We start from the raw sequence: 7,806 nt of genomic DNA on the forward strand, positions 1-7,806 counted from the left end.
CCGGGAAACTTTCCTCGCCGGCGGCGGAGAGGCGCGTCCGGCCCGCTGCCATCCCCGTGGCTCCGGGCGGGCTCCAGCCTTCCCAGCGCCCCGCCGTTCTGCGCGCGCCTCGTCTCGGCGGGTGCGCGTCTCTGCTCCCGCCTTTACCCCCCTGGGATACGCCAGAATGTGCCACCGCGAAAGCGTGAAACCTTTACCCGATTGAGTTCGAGTGGCAGCTGTGAGCGCTTTCTTTAATTCCGGTAAAATATTGCCGTGCTCTCGCCCTGTGCTGTCCAGGATGCGGTCGTCGGAATCCTTCCGTTTGATCCCAGGTTATGGAGCACGGAACATCAGCCGGGCTGCGTATAAAATGTTATTGCTTAGTCTTACTGTAAGTAATAACATGTGAAAAATGCATCTATCTCTTGTATTTAGAGCCCCACGAGCTGTTAATAGGCATCCTAACAGTTGTGGGTTGGGCTCGGTGATCTCCAGAGATCTCTTCCAACCCCTACAATTCTGTGTGATTCTGTATGTGACCTTAAGTGAGATTCTCCCTTTACCAGTAACGCTGAAGGTTACAGATGGGACTAGATGGGCTGACCTGTTTTGACACTGTTCCCTGCATGTATTGCCTTAGTGAAGTTCTGAGCCTGGAGCCATAATGCTACAGTATGATGGGTAGACATTTCAGAAAGAAAAAAGGAGGGTGTCATTTTCTTTTCAAATACTTTTTGGGGTATTGTCCTCCAAAAACAATGTGAGATCTGTATTCTAGTGCCCGACTTAATAAGCAGTTCATCCTCCCCTTAGAAACCTGTAATCAAGATCCCAGATAGTACAGTTAGGACTCATCCTGTTAAGTACCCACGGGTTACATAATCTAGAGGAGCATGTTACCTCTTCTATTTCAGACTTTTCCCACCTGCTTTTGATGGCTTGGGTGTGATTTGGCAGGTAGTTTTTGTGCTGGCATTCCATTGGGATGATGTAGCAACATGACCACGTTTCACAGCCTGCCGCTTCATTTCTTTCTCTGTTTTGCTTCTTTTTTTTTTTTAATTGAATTGAAGGTCAGAGGCAAACCAAGTCTTTTTTTCTGACAGCTGCTTTTCCCTTCCTTGGGGCCAAAATCGAAAGCTGACATGTTCAGGAAGTGAAATGCAGCAGTCTAAAACTTGTCTGAAAATTGAGCCTGAGGCTGGCTGCTCTTTCGGTGTCTTAGTTAAATTCACAAAGGCATTTGGAGGTTGTTTCATCTCTTTCTTTTCCTCACGCTATTTTCTCTTTTGTTTCTCCTGCTGTTGATTTAAACTACAACTGCCACAAAATAAACAGTATGTTAAAAAGTATACTGCATAACATTTAAAAGTGGTATGTACTGCCCATAATGTTGCCTGCATGTGACATTTATTGTTTTTCAGCACGTTTTCCATCTTTTTGTACCAAGCATTTTATATCTGTTATAAATAATCATAGCACAGCCCACTATCCTTGGTTCTGAATTCTACAAAATGGTTAATGATAAAACAGTCTGTTTGCTTACTCTGTATGTTCAGGTGATCTGGTGTAGCTTTCACTTTCTACTGAAATGTTCACTAGGATACAGCAGTGTCAATGACAGCCATCTCTGTCATAAAGATATCAGCATGATACCGTGAACACACAGGACACAGCAGTGGAGAAGAGGCTGTGCAGAACACTGTCTATCTGCATAAATCTTATTCAAAATTTACAAAATTCCCCTTCTGAACTTCAGAATCTGAGAATTCTTGAGATTGGAAGGGATCTCTAGACGTTGCCTTGTCACCCAGCCTTGCTCAATGTAGGCTCAACTACAACAAGTTGCTTTGGGCAACATCCTTTTGGGTTCTGTGTATGAATAAGGATGGAGACTCCATAACCTTTCTTTGGACCCCTACAAATATGGACGATAGAATTTCATGTGCTTAAATTTGTGCCTGCTACCCTCGCCAGATCTTTGTACACATGGATAAGATCCCTCTGCACATTTTTCTTGGGGCTGAATAGTTCTAGCTCTCTCAATTTGTCCTCTTGAATCAGAATTTTCAGTGCTCATAATCTTCATGGCCTTTTGTTGGGATGTCTTCACTTTGTTCATGTCTCACTTGTACTGGGGAACCCAGAAGTGGACAAATCACTCTTGACATGTCCCACCACTGCTGAGCAGAAGGGAAAGATTCTCTCCTTCCACCTGTTGGCTATGCTCTGCCTGCAGGATTCAGCCTGGCATGCTGTTCCAGCATGGACGCGTGACTGGCTGATGGTCAACCTGTCCTCCCCAAGGCTTTCTCCACGTGGCTGCTTTCAAGCTGGTGGCTGCCCAGTGTGTCCAGTGCATTAATTGTTTCTTCCCGTGGGCAGGACTTATATTTGCTACTAAACTACATGGCCTGTTGGGCCATTCCTCTAGTCCCCTGTGAATGGTAGCATAGCCATGCCATATGACCTACTTCATTATATCCATCTTTAGGCATGGCAATGACCATTGCATTGTAATTATCCTTGTGATTCTAGTTCTAAGCTGAACAGATGAAAACAGTCTGTAAAGGGAAAAAATCATGCTAGATGTTCAATAGCTATGAAAGCTGGCTTAGAAAACTGTTTGAAACACAAGGTCAGCATCTCCTCCATGATCATTAAATATGATGATTTAAATACAATATTCAGAACAACAGATCTCTCCTTATTTAATAAATGCCATTTACAAGCGTATCCAAAGTTATTAAACTCTAACCTCACTTAAATGAATAGCAAAATTCCTGCTGCTGTACGTGCCATTAGGTTTTTGTCTGTTCTGAAGAAGAGTATATTACAAACCAGTAAGAAAATGAGCAAAGCTAAAGCCTTAAATTTTCTCTACAAGTAATTATTAATTGGAAAGACCAATTTTACTGTGTGGAAAATAGTAGAAACAGTAAAAAGCATATGCAGGTCGTCATCCAAAGAAAGGCTCATTCTAAGGTAGCACTTACTGTTTGTTATGATAACGTATTAAAGCTCAATATTTCATTAATGCCTGAGAGGTGTTTCTCAGACATATTTAACCAGTGGCGTTTTATGTAGATCACCCAGCAGTGCAGGATAGAGAGTATTATTGCTTTAAAAGATTACCTGTAAAAACTGCTAGCAGTTTTTAGGAAAAAAGAATTTTGACTATGGCATGATTAGATATGAATCCTGCAGAAGCTCAGTATTATTTAGCTAGGTGTTATATTTTGGTTTGGTTTGCCAAACTCAGAAAGAAATCAGAAAATTAACTTTCCCAGCCTTAGACTTCAATAAATATTTGTTTTAGCCTGTCATAATGCTGACTCTATTCATGTTTTGTTGTTCACTGTTCTTCTTCCTGCTTTCTTTGAATGAACTTAGAAAAGCATGGCTACTGTTTTCATGCTTTAAATTAATCCTTAGCAGACTAATTGCTGTACAGTCAAACTGTTAGGCATGATGTCCAGTCCTTTAATCCTTCCAATGGTGGATATTACAGAATCACAAAATAGCCTGTGTTGGAAAGAACCTCCAGGATCATCAAGCTCCAAACCCCCCTGCCACATGCAGGGCCACCTCCTTCCCCATTTAATACTAGACCAGGCTGCCCAGGGCCCCATCCAGTCTGGCCTTGAACACCTCCAGGGACAGGGCATCCACAACCTCTCTGGGCAGCCTGTTCCAGCACCTCACCACTCACTCTGTGAAGAACTTCCCCCTGACATCCAACATAAATCTTCTCTCCCTCAACTTAAAACCATTTCCCCTTGTCCTGCTGTTATCTACCCTTTCAAAGAGTTGACTCCCCTCCTGTTTGTAGGCTCCCTTTAGGTTCTGAAAGGCTGCAATGAGGTCACCCCGCAGCCTTCTTTTCTCCAAGCTGAACAAGCCCAGCTCCCTCAGTCTGTCTTCGTAAGGGAGGTGCTCCAGCTCTCTGATCATCTTCATGGCTCTCCTCTGGACCCTCTCTTTATTCTTTAAATACACATGGGGATGTGTGGAAGAAGCGCCTCCTACCCATACCCTTGAGAACTGAATCAAGACTGTGACTGAAACAATGTTTAGAAGATGAAATGTGTTCCTTTTACTCCTTCCCAAACAATTACATTTTCATGTCCTTCATCTTCCTCAGATGAAGCAAAAGCAATCAAGTCAATCAAAGGTGAAGTATGGAAAAATGTGATACTGGTCCAGTGTTCAGCTTCATGGCTGAAGTGTGTGAGATTTTACTGAAGCAGTTACCCATTTCCACAAGTCAGCATCTCTTCCTGCTTATGGGTCTGTGTATTTTCCACACCATCTGCTTCTGCTGTTCATTTTCTGTGTCATACATTCAATCTCTGTTGGTATTTTTAAAATTGGTATATTCATCAATTGCATTAATTCTATATGGGGAAAATTGCTTTGTTGTGTGTTGAACTGCTAAGTGTTTCACTTTTCAGGAATATGTCCTCAGCAAACAGTGGGGTGTGGTAGTATATCCGTTTGTGTACATTTGCAGGACTGAGAAAGAGAGGTAAATAATGCACAGTAATTGACATGTGAATGAAGGAAAAGAAAAACTGTTAAATGTAGCTGCTTAGGAAACAAAGAGTTGAAAATGTTTATATCTGGGCATAGCTCACTATTTTGCTTGTAGAGAGAAAGACAAGGTCTTCTTTCATTTGGCATTCTTGGCTTATAACATGCCAAGTATGATAAATTTGAGGCAATTTTATGGCTTCTCAAAGAATCTTTATCTCTTGGTTTCTGGTTGTATTTTTCTCATACTTCTCCTTTCTCGGCAGCTTAATTGTATGGCAGGAAACCAGACTCACTTATCTCCTCCTGTTTTGGACTCGTTTTTGAGCTTTTTGCCTCCTTTATTTCACATGAGTTATTCTAGTAGTGCTTGCTTCTTTACCTGGCTGTATCTTTTCTAGACAACGCAATAAAATTGCAATTGTTCATGTCAATGATAAAGCTTCACAGGGATTTCTGATCCTCAAGATCATATTGTTCTATAGATGGTTTGCTTCTTTCTGTAGCTGCAAGCAAAAAGTAAAACTACAGCAATATTAGCATCCGGAACTCACAATGAAATTATTGCATCAGGTGACATTTGGAAGAGCAGGTTTTTAGAAATGAATAGCTGAATTCAGGGGACTGTACAGTTATCCTCTGAAGATGTAATTACTTTTCACTGTAGGTTTATGTACTGTAGTGTATTTTTCACTTTATCTTCTTAAGTTCTCCTTTTCAGCATTTACCATTAGCTCACATTTTATCATTCCAGGCAGTTTGGTAGGAAAAGTATAAATAACTGCCATCTAAACTGCTTTAGTGCTTTTTTTGTTTTAGCTGTTGGCTACCAGTCTGTCTTTGTAGCTTTTACAGTTGTCTGAAACATTTTTCTATCTCTTTTTCACACTTGTAGATGCCATTTCTATTTGTTAACACTTCATTGCATTAAATGAAACCACTATATCCCCAAAGAGTTTATTTCTTGAAAAAACAGAAAGTATAAACTTAAAAGGAGAGAAACCCATATGGTATAAAGATATGGATAATTAACCCAAATACTTTTAGTCAGAGTTCCTGAGCAATGAATAATTTCCATGAATCACCAGTCTAGCACTCCAGTGATGTGAGTGGAGGACACTGGAGAAACCACAGTGACAGCTAAACTCTGCCATCTTAAAGCTATTGGGAAAATTTCTCAGTGTATTTCCCTGGGAGTGAAATAAAGTCATTCGTTTGTGAACACTCCTCAAACACAGACAAACAAAAAATCACTACCCCTAAAAGACCTCTAATGAGACTGCTGTGGTGTAAGCATCTTTTATCGTGAACACTTCACATCTTAGTTTCGTACACTATTCTTGAATTATTTAATAAGGTTTCTCCAATCTGGATGCTTCTTGTGGTCAACTGAAACTCACCTGTTGGAAGTGATCTGAATTTTCCCTTTGCACGTATCATAGCTACTGTACCACTTTCCATCCTCATAAATCAGTTGGCCACCTTCAGCACCCAGAGCCATAGCCTTTCTGCAATCTTAATTTTCCACAGTTTCTATGAAATGCTCTTCTCCTGTACTCCTTTTAATTCTTCTACAATAAAGCTATTTATTATTGTCTCAGAAGTTGGTAGTAGTTAGGTTGCTAGTTTAATGATACACCTGCTTGTATTTTTTTATGCACCGTATCTTTTCTTTTACACAGCTAAAACCTTCTTTGTGCCGGGCAGAAACAAAATTGCTCCCTGTTGTTGCCTTTCTGTAGCACATAACCCAGCACCGTTTTGGCCTGTGGTTAGAGCTCCTCTGGGAGAGAACAGAGGTTGTTTTGTTACTCGTAATGATGTGTGTGGAAACTAGAATTGAGGCCTAGGAGTTTTTATATGCTTATAATAAAAGGTTCAGCATAGCTGAATTTACTACTGGGTAGCAAAAAATTATTTCAGGAATCTTGGTTTCTTTGTTGGTCATGTGGAAAAAAAAATATTTTTCTTTTGCTAAATCAAGCACTACACTCCTTTGTTGCTTTCAAAATGTTCTTTTCTTTGTCAGAGCTGCCTTGGATAAAGCAAATGGCAGGGGGAAAGTCTTCATGGTAAATATGAGTCTTCACTCAGAAAAGCAAACCAAGTGCGGCAGATCTGAAGTTGACTTACAGCAAGGGCACAAATGTAAATCTCTAGTAAGGCTGATAGCTTTGACCTCTCTATTCTCTGTGAAATTTAATAGGATAGAAAAATATTAGCTTATTTAAAAACATTGAAATGGAGGAAGAGAAAGTATAGGAATCATAACATAAATGTGAATGTAGGAGCCTCGTCTTCATAGGGAAGGAGATAAAAAATCCTCCTATTTTAAACTATTTTTGTTTCCTGCAGTCTGTAAAAATTGAAGTCTTTCCAGCTTTGCATGTTGGAGGGCCTACAAGGCTGACATCCTGGTGGGGGTCTGGTACAGACTGCCTAACCAGGCTGAAGAGATGGACGAGGTGTTCTACAGGCAGCTGGCAGAAGTTGCGCAGACACCAGTCTTGTGCTCATGGGGGACTTCAGCTTCCCTGATATATACTGGAAATATAACACAGTGCAGAAGAAGCAGTCTAGGAGGTTTCTAGAGTCTTCAGGAGGATAACTTTCTGACTGGTAAAAGAGCCTGCCCGGGGAGGTGCCCTGCTAAACCTGCTGTTCACAGAGAAGGGCTGGTGGGAGGTGTGGAGGTCAGGAGCTATCTTGGGCAGAGTGACTGCAAAATGGCAGTTCTCTGTTCTTAGTAAAGCCAGGAGGGGAGTCAACAAAACTGCTACCTTGGACTTCCAGACAGTGGACTTGGATCTATTCAGAACAGTGGTAGGGAGGGTTCCTAGGGATTCAGTGCTGAAAGGTAAAGGGGTCCAAGAAGGCTGGACACGTACAGGTTTGGGACTGTGTGGAAGAAATGGACCTGGGGGGTTGGTTGACACTTGGCTGAACATGAGCCAGCATTGCCCAGCTGGCTAAGAAGGCATCCTGGATTGTATCAGAAATAGGGTAGCCGGGAAGAGCAGAGAGGTAATTGTCCCCCTGTACTCAGCTCTGGTGAGGCCACACCTGGAGTGCGAGGGAAAGCTTCATAGAATCATAGAATTTTGCAGGCAATTGGACTCTGTCCTTAGTGACCTCACACATAACTTTGCAGAAGGAATGGAGTACTTTAAAATGCTTGTGGATGTATTTGCTCCTGAATTCTGCAGTCCAAAGAATATGCATTTGAGGAACTTTTACATTACTGTTCCCCCACTGGTGAGTATTGTTATTGTGTGTACCAGCACTTCAAAA

The 7,806-nt window shown here is 41.5% G+C and overlaps 1 long non-coding RNA gene across 1 annotated transcript; it reads left to right on the forward strand.

Moving 5' to 3' along the window:
* The first annotated feature begins 6 nt into the window (after nt 1-6).
* LOC109367633 lies at nt 7-7,806 on the forward strand. The gene is made up of 2 exons (XR_002114877.2): nt 7-373; nt 7,667-7,806. It is a non-coding gene; the product is annotated as an uncharacterized LOC109367633 (long non-coding RNA).

The sequence above is a fragment of the Meleagris gallopavo genome, chromosome 1, assembly GCF_000146605.3.
Source record: "Meleagris gallopavo isolate NT-WF06-2002-E0010 breed Aviagen turkey brand Nicholas breeding stock chromosome 1, Turkey_5.1, whole genome shotgun sequence".
NCBI lineage: Eukaryota > Metazoa > Chordata > Aves > Galliformes > Phasianidae > Meleagris > Meleagris gallopavo.